Consider the following 13,997-nt stretch of genomic DNA (forward strand, 5'->3'; position numbering starts at 1 on the left):
GATGAAGATAACATCACTGGCTTAGTATCGTAATACAAAAAATGGTCGACATTGTTTTCTTAGATACGGGCTTTGATCCAGTTTCTGTTCATGATACAAAAACCACTTCGTTTCTATCTCTTCAGAACTTCCAAGGTTTTGCAAAATTGGAAGACGAACAACAAATTCTTTTAAAGGTGCACGGCTCGTATCTATGAATAAGGGTTACTAGCAGCGAAGCTCTTTATTTCCCTCTATTGAAATGTGGTAATTTGTGAGTCAATTCAAGTCAATCAAATCGAGGAATCCATTAAGAATAATATTTGATACACGACAGATCAATTAACAGAGTCACTACAAATATCCAAAAACCACCGTCTTTGAGCATCTGGTGCAGCTAGCAAATTACTACGGCGTATGGGTTCCACATTATTTGACCGAAATAAACTCAATGAATCACATCTTAATTTGCGACTCGTTCTATTTAAAAAACGCCATTTTTGTAAAAAATCGTGATGGGCGATGAAAAGGTGATAAAATTTACAACAATTTTGAATGGAAAATTCATAGGGATAATCGACACAAACCGTTATCAATTCCCAAAGTCAGCCCTCACCCGCAAAAGGTCATCTTCTATGTCAGGAACAGCACATCCCTGTCAAACTCCAAAATTGCTTGCCAGATTGTCGAGGAGACATGTGGTCTGACGTTTCTGTTATGAGCTTCTTACAAACAATCAGTCGATAAATTCCAATGAATACGACTCGACAACCCTGTGGTCGAAACTATCAAATACACTTACTGTAGCATTTGTGAACATTCGACAAGCGTAAGCTTTAAGAAAGTTTGATCAGGAGTTGAGTTAATTTGCGACTTTTCTGATCTTGGGATGCTGGTAGAACGGGAGCTTCGCACAAACGAGAGTAGAGCAATTTACTGCAGACCATTTCGTAAATTCATAACGAAATGACTGAACAATTTCGAGATGCTGAATGTATACGCATTATCAGGAACAGTTGAAGCATTTTTTTTTCATGCACAGAAGCTAATTGTAGAAAACATAATAGAATTCGGAAGAAACTGAAGAGTGATACCCGAGTAGTATTGAAGAAAGAAAATAATAGTGAATAGATCGATATTATGGCATTATTCACAAAATTCATAACGCCAGAAAATATGGATTTTGGACCTCCCTCCTCCTTAACGTATCGCAAGCTATACCTCTGAAACATAACAAGTAATACAATCTCGCCCCTTGATTATTTCACGATGATGTTGAATTTAGAATCTCATCTTATTCGAAGATATTCAAAATCAACATATAACAAATATCGTAACGTAATCCTACGTCAACTATGTGGTTTTCCAAAAAAAAATCGATTTTTTCTCCAGAAATAGATAGAAATGTCCACGTGGACAAAGAGGGGAGGGGTATAGGAAATGTCCACGATTGTCCACGGAGGGGGAGGAGGGTGTCTAGAATTGTACTTTTTCTGTCCACGTGGTATATGGACAGCCCCTTACGCCGAAATGGTTACTAGAGTGTAATTTACCATAATGTAATGGAACAGAAAACCTAACGCCTAAATGGCTACTACTTCTACTGTGTAATTTACAATTTATAGAAACATAAACATATGTACATGTACACGATAAAAACCCGGCTCTGTTACAGAGAAAATGCTAATGAGCCTGATAAATAAATAAATGGGATAAAAAAAAATCAAGCCAAGCAATAAGTGCGAGAGGTCCAAAAGTGAAAAATTTACCATTTCTGAGTGTTCTGCGCTGATGGTGTGTCGTGTGATGTTTATTTTCTTGTTGTTTATTTTCGATGATGTTCAATTCCGCTGCTGCTACTACCGTTGCTTTCATAGTGTTTGCGTGTGTGGTTAGTGTGAACAGCACACCGACAGGACTGTTTTTCTGCTTGATTCGCAAGTGTGGTAGCGAAATTTATTAAATCTTCGTATGATTGGATCATTGACGATTGTGTTTTGGAGGATTTAAGTTTCCGGGTGCTTGAGATTCTTGGACATACAAGTAAACTTCGATATAACGTACCCTCGATATTGCGTCACTCGATATAACGAACATTTTTCCTCGATATAGTGAACACTTTTTTAATATGATCAAACTTTTTCCCCCATTGATGTACCTTGCTTCAAATGATAAATTCAGATTATTTTAACCATTCAGGCTTTGGAGGGAGAGTCAATTAGCTATATAACACCTTTAGGGACAAAGAAATTGAAAATAATTGAAAAATTGGTAAATTGGAAAATTTGAGAATTGGAAAATTGGAAAATTAGAAATCTGGGAAATTGGAGAATTGGAAAATTGGAAAGTTGGAAAGTCGGAAAAAAGAATTGGAAAATTGGAAATTTTGGACAGTTGGGTTCACATATTTTAACGTAAGAACTATTCACTTTTCACATACGAAAAAAAACCGTCTCTTCTAAATAAGATTTTTTGTGTGAAAATTCATAGTTGACGTAATGTTGTATTAGACTTCCACATACTCCCTTTCCTCCATATTCCATTACGTGATTAGTGAACAACCCACAATCTAAGTTCTAATAAATAACAAGCTTTTCTGGAATACAAATCTTAGCAACAGCCAGAATTAGTTCCCAATAATAGTTGATTCTGTCCATCAATACAATTACCTTGAAGCACACTAATGCATATAACAAACGATCTATTGTATGACCACTGTTCAGAATGTGGAAATTGCGGTTTTCAAAAATCCAAAGAATCAAAATTAATAGTAGTTGTTCCCATCACAGTCCTACGCCAAGTTTCCGTTCGAGGTATAGACCCCTCTACGTTTTGGTTTTGAATTATTTCTTGTATCAATTGAATTCTTTATAAGTTATTTAATTCTGGTGTGATACGAAGTTCACAGTTGTAGATGGTGTTCTCACACACCTTGTTTATCTTGGGTTTTCCAAATACAATACGTTTGAATTCATTACTCCGCAAGGCGTTTCTACAATGTGAGGTTTGATTATTTTTTTTTCATGCTATTTTATGCCGTTGAATATTTTTTCAGTCTCAATTATCAAGGTACAAGTGGAGATACACTTTCAACACGTTAAGCCCCGGACCGTTATTATGGCGCTTTTCATTCAGCTCGCATCGAAAGAACATAACATGTTCGAAAGAACATTTAACATTTAACTGCTACAAGCACGCTCCAAATTCAAATTCATTCTAAAGATGTTTATTAAGCGATCAGTTGAAAAAAAACAAATAAGTGTTGGAACGTTTCGAGGATTGGAAGATTTTTATCCATTTCGATTTTTTTCCGGCAATAAAATGGAAAATGTCAAAGTGTCGGTCCCAGCTCAATGTCAGTCCCAACTCCCAAAAACATTCATTTGATAAAATGGAGATCTTCAGTAACATAACTAAAAACAGTCACGTTCTTTAAAACATCCGAAAATAAACCACTTTTTATTATCTTATTTTGTAACTGTCGATCCCAGTGACCGACGCTCTCCTTTTTCAGAATCCTTAATTTTACAATTTCCTAATAATCTGATTTTTCACTTTTCCAAATTTATTATTCACTTTGAAAATTGCTGAATAGATTACCCGTCTAATGATATATAATAAAAAATTCATAGCAATATCTTGCCTTGCGTTTGAAATCACTTTTTTAGTTACACGCTTTCGTGGAGTTACACCCCCTGTATTAGAAACAAAGACGTAGTTCTACGCCAAAATTATTAAGAGAATTATAATTGGAGGTTCGTTATATCGTTAACCTTTATGAGTACGTTAACTTTTTGATTGCTCTCACATTGCTTATAAATACGTTACGTTTTGAAGTATTTAACTGATCTTATTTTTTCATGAACAACTATTTTTTTCAGAAATATCTGGTAAAACTGTGGAATAAAATCGATATCAATGGTCCGGAAGTTAATACTACAACTGAAAATATCGAATATCGAAAATATCGATTGATCATTATTTCACTCAACTTTTTGGAGAAGGCACATCCTCGCGTCCATCTGAGTCATCCTTGGAAGATAAAATATCGCAAATCCAGTATCAAGATCGGGTCAGTCCGGCGGAGGATTTCACTACTGGTACGCGCAAAGAATACGAGATAAACGGTACTGGGAGATAGCACGAGTTGTCCTCGCTGCAGCATCTTCTTAGTCAGACGTGGAGCGAGATTTTTCATCATACAACAGGGTTTTTACAAACGAGAGAAATCGTTTGGGGGGCGAAAACGTTGAAAATGTTATGAAGATCAAACTGAACAAAGATCTTGTTGAACCCGCTCTTCACATCGCATTGAAACCGCAACTTTCAAATTGATTTTTGCCGAATTATATTATCCTTGAATGTTTTTTTTCGTATTCTACTAGTCAAGACCTTTCATTTGATACCCATATTGTGTGGGTTGGGAATAAGATTGTTGTCATCCACCATTTTGTGATGGCGGCCATTTTCGATATGTGTTTTTCGTATTCTACTAGCCAAGACCTTTCATTTGATACCCATATTGTGTGGATTGGGTATAATAGCGAATTCGTTTTTGTTCAGTTTCAACCCCAGTGCCGCACTAACTGCTGTCAAAACGTTTTTTTATTCACTCAGTTTCGCACTCAGTGTCGCACTAGTTCGCCCCGAAAACTGTTAGTTTCGCACTGAGATGTTTCACGGGTTGGCACTCGGGTTCACCAATACAACTATACTGAACTGTCAAGTTCCGAATATTATTTTGGAAAATCTAAAAATAAAGACTATGAAAATGGAAAACCTGCTGCTTTTGCTTTTGTATTATTGGAAGCGTAATCCAATTCGGATTCTGATTTTGAAGAGTATATTCGAGTAGACGGCATTAAGCTACGTGTGCTTTCATTGGAGGGTGAAAATAATGATGGATATTCAGGTGGAATAAATTTCAAAATCAAAATTATGAATGAAAATTTACTTTAACGTATCGAATATTTATTTTATGTGATTAAATAAGAGGATTTTTCCGATATCGCAGAAACATATTGAACGAAAACTGTGTCTAATGATGATTTTATATTATAATAGTAATTATTTGTGGAACAGACAGGAAATGCATCGACAAATGGTTAAGTGAGTGTCAGAACTACATGTGTTATACTTATGACAGACATACAGCTGTACTACCGTTGTACTTCGAAAATTGTATGTCTGTCACCATGTACAGCGCTAGAACCATGCAAGCAACTCGGTACAATCGCTGTACCTGTACCGACCTGTTTTACCGCTGTACGTGGCTACAGTTGTACTGTGCGCAGCGCCATAGATGGTTAGTGGTGGGTAGCATGAACAAAACGAATCAAAACATTTGGTATACATTCTTTTCATTGACTTTCTCTTGAGTTAATAACTCAGAGTGGAAACATATTTGTTGTGTTCGATAGTTTAGACGCTAAATAAAAACCTTTTTCATTGAAATATTGGTGAAAATACAATGCAATAAATTCAAACTTCTATTTGTCAGTCTGACATGCGGTACAATGTACAACCAAAGTATGTGTGTCATGCTATCGTGGTACCTGTACAACGCTGTACACGTACAGCGCTAGTACAGTTGTATGTCTGTCCATGGTATTAGGTAATCGAACAATATGAAGTACAAATTTTCATTCAAACTTTTATATGTTTACACTGCACTTGGCCCTTCTGATCTGATGGAGAACAATTTACCTCCCAAGCACTAATATCACCACCAGACGTCGACACTGTACATTTGCCGTCGTAAATATAAACAAATCAGACTATATAACGTACACCAACAAACCAACACATTCGTGAAACTGAAAACGTTTTTTTATTACAGAGTCAGTTTGGCACTGACTCAGTTTTAAAAACGAATTCGCTATAAGATTGTTGTCATCCACCATTTTGCCATGGCGGCCATCTTGGATATGTGTGTTTCGTATTCTGCTAGTCAAGACCTTTCATTTGATACCCACATTCCGACATTTTATGATGGTGGTCATTTTGAATTTGTTTTTCGTATTCCACTAGTCAGGCCCATTTGATACTCATATTGTGGGGTGGAAAGAGATTCTTTAAAACCACTATTTTAAAGAGATGACCAGTTTGGATTTACAGGAATTTTTCGCTAATTTAAATATGAATATTCTTAATCCGAAATTTATGGTTTTGACTATTCTATGTCAAAATTATTCAATGTCTTCCAACTCTTATTTATTAATATTTTCAAGAACAAAACAAGTGCATTGTACACAAACAATAATTCAATATTTCATCACAATTTAATTATATGAAAATTATTTAACATTCATCATGATAAGTGTAACACAAAACACTCAACCATTGGAGAGACTGAATAATACTGGGTATTTTGTCGTTCGGGTGTTTGTTGCATTCGGATAATTGATCATTCGAGTATTTGTTACATTCGGGTAAACTTTTTTCAGGTAAGTCATACATTTGGGTAAACGTTTCTCGGGCATGTAGAATTCGGGTATTTGTTATAGAATCGACACAATAATCATCGCTTATGATTCAGTACATAACGGGTTATGATTCAGTACATAACCCATGTTTTCGATTTGGAAAATGGCAAAAGTACCTTTTTCCAAATCGGGAACAAAGCACATGTTTCCGAAAAAAAAATACCTGTAAAGGTGTCCTCCAGTTCCATTCAATCATCCTTGCCACTTATATTTTCGTACCCAAAATAAAAAAAATATTGAAAAATTTATTTGGAATTTATTTGAAAATGCTTACGTTCCCATTTCGTTACCTATTCAAACAAGAAATGCTGCTTTGACATAAAAACATGCGATTGAGTTGAAAAATTGTCCCAAATGTTTCATATTGATGACAAAGTTTCTTTCCTTGTTGTTCAAGAAATGCAACAATTACAAAACGTTTGTCACAGCCACACAAAAACAAATTTGCTGCAGCCTGAATGTGTATCACAACAATGTCACACTGCGATACGCCTTTGTCGTCTCACCGGTGCAACATTAGTTGATTCTCTCAATTTTTTGTTGTGATACGCAAACAGTAGCAACAAGAGATTGTGACTCTGAAAGAAAATATCGACTGTATCATTCGGTGATATTATCGCTTGTTTTCAAGCAAAAACAATGATAAATTGATTCCCTGTTCATATCGGTTCCGATAAGTTGGTGGAGAAGGTCAATTGAAGGTGGATACTGTCGCGTGGCCAAGCAAAGGCGCTAGTCCGGGGCAACTATAAATTTGAATTCCGACAGAGGGCGTTCGTCCTCTGGCGCGAAAGTCGGAGATTTCGCAGACCCGAGCAGGATCCCCCTTTACAAATTCATAAAATCCGGAAATTCATAGCATGGTTTGATGAATAAGAGCTTCAAATTCTGGAATTCTGGACTGGTCAGCTTGTTTACCAGATCAAAAACCCTATCAATAACTAATGAGGAGTGATCGTACGAATAGTAGATGCAGCTTACAAGCAGTATGAGTGATTTGAAGAGCTTAAACGAGCAGTATCCACTGCGTAGAACGAGATACACACTACAACGTGGCGCAGGTTTTGTCAAAACCACCCCGAATGGGTTATTTGAACTTATTGAAAACTGAAGATGACTTACGAATTAGTAACTTATTGTAATTCATGTGGAATTGACGTTAATTTTGTAAAGGAGTGAGAGTTTCTCCATCTGGTTCTATAGTTGTGAAACACTGGAATTTTTGTTTTGAATGTTTCGCGCCTGAACACAACAATAAAGTTCAAATGGCAAGTCTTTTAAATGAAGATAGTTGTTATGTCCTACACCATGGCGCCTAGAAGTATATCCTAAGGTGGGCCAACTTTCTAAAACCACTCTTCAGCCGTCCTGAAAGTCTACTGTGTTTTGTTTGTAAACAAAACACAATACGCTTGTGCCCAAACTCGCTCGTGATCAGTCGGTCTCTTTCACGCTTCAAGCTAATAATAGGGCCCTTGCAGCGGGCATATGTATTAGTGATCTGTTGGGCAGGCAAAAGAGATCGCTGCATAGGATTTATATGGATCGACAAGATTGAGCTTTGTTAAAATAATTATTTTAGCGAAATAGTTGTAGAAATTACGCGCAACACTACATTAATAACATGCGAATATATGTCTCTTTACATAAGAATATTTACTTTTAGCGTCAAAGCCATATATACGGAGAAAAATAGAAATTTCTGTTATGGCTATGATACATATCAATCGAAGCAGATTGATTATTCAAAAAGATTCACAGAAACTGAACAAACTGAACATTGCGACTGTATAGCCGGATTGTGTGAAGTGTGCTCCCATTTAGGCTTCGTGCTTTTGCCCTAAAATGCTGGTCTCGTGAAGAAGTAAACTATAATGAGTATTCGTTTGCAGATATTCTTAATCGGTGGTAAGTTTCGCCAAAAAAGCAGACGATTATGTTGAAATTAAGAGCATATTCAACCAGAAAGATAAACCATCCCTCAGATATGATTTCCAGGTACCTGAATGCTCTGCGGAGAAGTGAAATATGGTTATAAGAAAATTGATCGGAAACGGAGAAAATCCATCAGTTCACCAATTCATAGAAAATACAAGGAAGCATTCGAACGTGAGCTCGAGCCTCTATAACTTTGATCTTGATCCAAACATGTTGATAATCCTTTTTTCCGTCAATTTCGATCCAAATCTAGGGGGAAAGTCGCTCATATAAACTGATATGCGAAATGAGTGCTAATAAAATAAACTAATATGCGTCACACAAAAACTCTTGTTCAAGAAATAGCTTACTTATTGTTTCACAAAGTTTATGTTAGGGGGCTGTCCACGTGGGCAGAAAAAGCACGATTTTAGACTCCCCCCTCCCCCTCCGTGGACAAGCGTGAACATTGACTATATCCCTCCCCTGTTGTCCACGTGGACATTCTTCCATATATTTTAATTGAAAAAATAAGAAATAATTGCATTGCGTCTATATTCAATCTTAAATTAGTCTTATTTTTTGTGTTTTTATAATGATAAAAAAAGAAACAAACATTTAAAGAAAAAAAGATGTCCTTTGTTTTGGTTTTTTCCGCATTGAAAACTTGTTTTAATAACAAATTCCTAGCGACCATTCTGCATTGAATATCCAGATTTCTCTCGGAGTGCTCGTGAGGCACAATTACACTAGACAATTATTGACTCAGGCAGCGCATCTTTCTTACGATGCAACGCAAACTGCTTCACTTCCGGAGCCTGCAACATTGAAATCGTTTTATTCGGATCATAATCCTAAATTCTTTTTTGAAAAGAAAAAAATGCGAATAGGCTTTATTAGTAGTTGCGGTTGTTTTCTATTCTTTGATTGATTGCACCTCTCCCTACCAATATATCTTAGAGTTTGAAAATATGTGAAATCGTTGGCTGCAGGAAAAGCTCGGTAATGGCAAATGTATGAAATGGTGGGTTAATGTTGCTAAAACAAAAAATCGTTCTTTTCAATCTCATTTGTTCTAATGCGTATGGAAATCTATTTAATCATTTATGTAATTATTCCACTATGATAACTGGTATTATGCCCAAAATATTACTCCTTCAAAATCGCTTTTCAAGCACATTCGAGAAAACCAACGACAAATGCATATCTGCTTTTCTAATGGTTAAAACGGTACGGCAGTAGAACTGCACAATCTAGCAAAAACTTTTTCTGTAATATAAAAATCACAGCTGAATCAATAAACTATAATCAAATGACGCATGAAATAACATCTAAAGAAACTTATTTGGCAATAGAATCATTCGCCTGCAGAAAATCTCCGAGAAACAAGTGTCTATCGAACATAGTTTTTCTGAAGACTTCTGAAACGATTTAGCACAATTGAATGTTGTTTTGAATGAAGCTAATCAAGGTACTATTAAGAAAAATGTGTCGAAAGCATTCCAATGGAGAAACACCCAATGAATTTCGGCATACTTCTTTACTGAACTTTGCCGTGAGATACAAGTTCAGATAATGAAGAGAAAATTTGAACAAATAAAACAATATTTTGGATGCCTAAAATGCTCCAATTAGAAACAAAAATATTCTCGATGCGGTTAATTCCATAAAACGTGGAATTGTCAAGTTCAATTTCAAATATAGGAAGACTTAACGCTTGTGATTTCCACTGTGGAATTGATCTAATTCCATAGAGGAAATCAGCCTCTTAGCTGTGGTGCAAAATATGTAATCTAATCCCGGATTCAAAGCCTCTTGAAAAAAAACACGAATGTTGTAATAAGATGTACTAATTAACGGAAAACTCACTTGCAACATCCCAGTCTTTCGTTCGGTAGGACAAAGTGATCCGTAAAAAAACCGCTCTCCGCTGCTGAGCATGCCTAACTCAGCTGTATTAAAGATAACGTCGCAAAATTCGGGAAATATTCGGGAACGAGAGTACCCAGAAAAGGTGGACTGAATCTGGTTCTTCTATTACACAAGTGCAGGTATAGAGATTTGGATAGCACTCGTTTCCTTCCCAAATTATTTAGATAATCCTCCAAATATTCCGGTCATTTCATCATCTTATTGTGGGAGACAAGACTAGGAATGCTGAATATTATTAGAACTCATCGGATCATAACACTACTAGAACTGAAAATAACTAGCGATGAATTGACAAACTCTAAACCTGAAAATATCAGAACTAAGAATAATAATAAGAGAAAAATGAGAAAGCGTTATACAGAGAGAATCGGGAATGCAAACCGAACACATTCTCCAATCTCCTGTACCCTTGTCAGGATATGGAGAGCTGAGAGTTTGGTATAGCGAGAGCTTGATTTTGTTCAAGTATTGTGCTTGATTGAAACGATGATTCATTCTCTGGATTATTGTTGGTGCGAATAGACGTGTTTTAATTCGATAAAATTCCTGGTCACGACAGTTATCAACACCCCACATGTACTCTGCAGATAAAAATGCATCAGCCTTTTGCCATGCCAAATTTACTCTCCGTAGATTTGGACCTAGAACACAGAATTCAGTTTATGCTTAAATGACGAAGCTTAGAAGTTGAAAACAATGATCCTCTACTTTCGATGGAAACTTGATCGCTCACCGTTTATGTGAGTTTCATTTATAATACATATTTGAGCGGAGAAGTTTGCCCCCCCCCCCCAAAGGTGTCCAGGTGGTATGTGGACAGCCCCTAGTGCTGTTAACAATTTCGTGCTAGTAGGAATACCGCATCTATATTTAAATCGAGAACAAGATGCCGATTGATAATAAAGCCTCTGCTGCTGCAAAGAAATTACAAACGTAAACAAGCGATGTTTGCCCAACAGATGCTCCGCATGTATGTGTAGCAAGAGCCCTATTCCCCTTCTGCCTTGTTCCGTACTGTTTTCATATACCGCTCCCCTAACCAACTTAGTGACGAAACGGCCTCACCTTAGGATATACTTTTAGACGCCTTGTGCTACACTATATACTTCAATTCAACCGGCTTCTTACATGTCTCTGGAAACTCGGAAACATTAGTGGTTCTATAGTTGTGAACTGCAGACTAATCGAGACTTAAGCTAACACTATTCATGATGATTTAAATAGTTTGCTTTCGCAAAACTGTAAAAAATGTCTCTCGTAGATCTTTTATTTTTCGAACTACTTCGTTTATCCGATAGAGAGATAATCATGTTTGGAACCTTGTACTTCGAACGTCACCCCCTCGTTTTCGAGACTTTGAATTTACACCCCAGTAAACAAATGAAAGATGTAGTATAACGAAATAATGAACAAAAACCAAGAAAGATTACAAAACATAAACTTTTCCACAGTGACTTGCTTTGTTAGATAATACAATAAGTAATAACCGGCTACCTTCATTCAAAATCATGATTTTTTTCAATATAATATGATAATATACTTGTCATGGTCATGGGCAGGATTGCCAACTATAAGTTTTAAAAATCAGGAAGAATGAAAATAAAAATCAAGATAAATCAGGATAGCTCATAATGGGTTGTCCGAAAAGTTAATGTCGATTTTTGGGAAAACAAAAAAATAATTTTCAATCAAAGTATTATAATTTAATTTTATATCCCTAGTTCTGTTTCACAATCTTTCAGACAGCTTAAGTATTCTATCCTCCCAGCACATGTTTGCTTCCTCGTCGAAAACTGCTGCGAGGCATACATGTGAAAAACAGGTTAATACAGAATCCATTGCAAATCCCACCAGAAACAGAGTATATCTTTCTTCGGGCGAAAACCGGATATGTAAAAGAATTAATGAGGTATAAATCCTCGCATAGGCAGAAATGCTAGTGTTTTGCCCGACCTTTTGATAGTTTATGTTTTTTCCAAAAAACCTACAGCATCACTACAGTCAATTGCAGATAAATGAATATTCAACTTTTCACTGAATCCATCGTCTATGCTTTGGAATGAATCTTTATTCGACAAATGTGGAAAGCATATCAGCTTGTTGATTTTTTCCTAATTTACAGATGATTCTACTTTGGATCAGACAAACAAATTACATATAAAATCTTTTTATATTGACTGTAGATTCAAAAAATTTCTCTCGAGTAATTTTCACTCTGAAATGTATTCCAACATTGATAACTCTGGGGATACATTTACATACACATTATTCTCGATCTAAGACAAGACGTGACAACTGGCTTCTTGCTCTTCTTTCTGCATTTTCGTCGACCAAGTGCAAGATAGCAGGGAAGCGAGACGTGAAGGTTGCCAAATGTTATAAAATTTCGGAAGATTATTTTCCCATGAAAAACATGTGTTCTTCGTATCATGTATTTTCTGTGCTGCACCATTTTTTGTATTCATTTTTCAACCGAATATCACATATTTTAAACAATAATTATTTTCCTGTTATTTAGGTAAGCAAAAAAAATTAAACGTGAAAAGATAAAGAAAACTAAAAAACGTAGATTTGATAGTAGGAGTATGATATGTTGAAATCCATGAATTAATTTCAAAGTTAATTTTATTTATCAAGAGATCATGGGCCTATGATTTACACTTCACGATGAAAACGAAATGAGCGACACGCCATTAAATTTCGTTTTACGAGTTGAAGAAAATGATGGTTTTCAGGTAGAATGAACACTTTTCAAATAGAAATTATGAATGAAAATTAACTTCTCCGTATCAAACCAGTGTTCAATGAGAATGGAAAACCTTGCTTTCCTCATTTGGTAAAATAATCTCGTACAAAAATTGTATCTAGGGGGTCTCCGTAGCCACATTGGTTGCGCGTTCGCTTAGTAAGCGATCGATCGTGAGTTCAAAACTCAGGGCCCTCATTGACCATCTTTGTGTTGTTACAGAATAACTACGTCCACGCAACAATCATCAGCGATGGAGATCGATCCACGGTCGAAATAAGATCGATTCATCCATACAACTGCTCTGCTCTGCAAGACAACATCGGGCTGCTGTTCTATAAATAACTCAACAATGGATCAACGACTGTCTCCGCCGTCCAATCTTAACTGGATAATGGAAGAACAGATAGAAAAACTCTTACGCCTAAATGGCTACTGTGTAAATGTGTACCATTTGCAATGGTATAGAAGGGAATACTCTAACGCCGAAAAATGGCAACTGTGTAATGTGCTAATTATAGATATGATAAATGTGACAGGTACACGATTAAAATTCGGCTCTGTTACAGCTAAAATGCTAATGAGCCTAAAATAAATAAAAGGGATAAAAAAATAAATTGTATCTGAAGATAATTTTATATTATAATGATAAGTTTTAGTGAGAGTATCGGAAAATGTGTAGAAAATAGATCAAGTTAGGGTAAGAAAGACGTACTTCAAGTTAATAAATATCGCCAGATACAAATTTTCATTCAGATTTTAGCAATTTAAAAGTGCCTTCGGACCGAGAAGTAAGACTTAAAAACTAATTTCGTATCCAGATATCGACACCGTATTGTTGTCATCGCAAATGCTCTTCATTTCGTTTTCTCCGTGGAGTGTATACGGGAATAAGGCCTTATAATTCAACTTTGATATCGTTCAAATACTAACAGTAC

Source organism: Toxorhynchites rutilus, chromosome 3 (genome assembly GCF_029784135.1).
Source record: "Toxorhynchites rutilus septentrionalis strain SRP chromosome 3, ASM2978413v1, whole genome shotgun sequence".
NCBI classification, from domain to species: domain Eukaryota; kingdom Metazoa; phylum Arthropoda; class Insecta; order Diptera; family Culicidae; genus Toxorhynchites; species Toxorhynchites rutilus.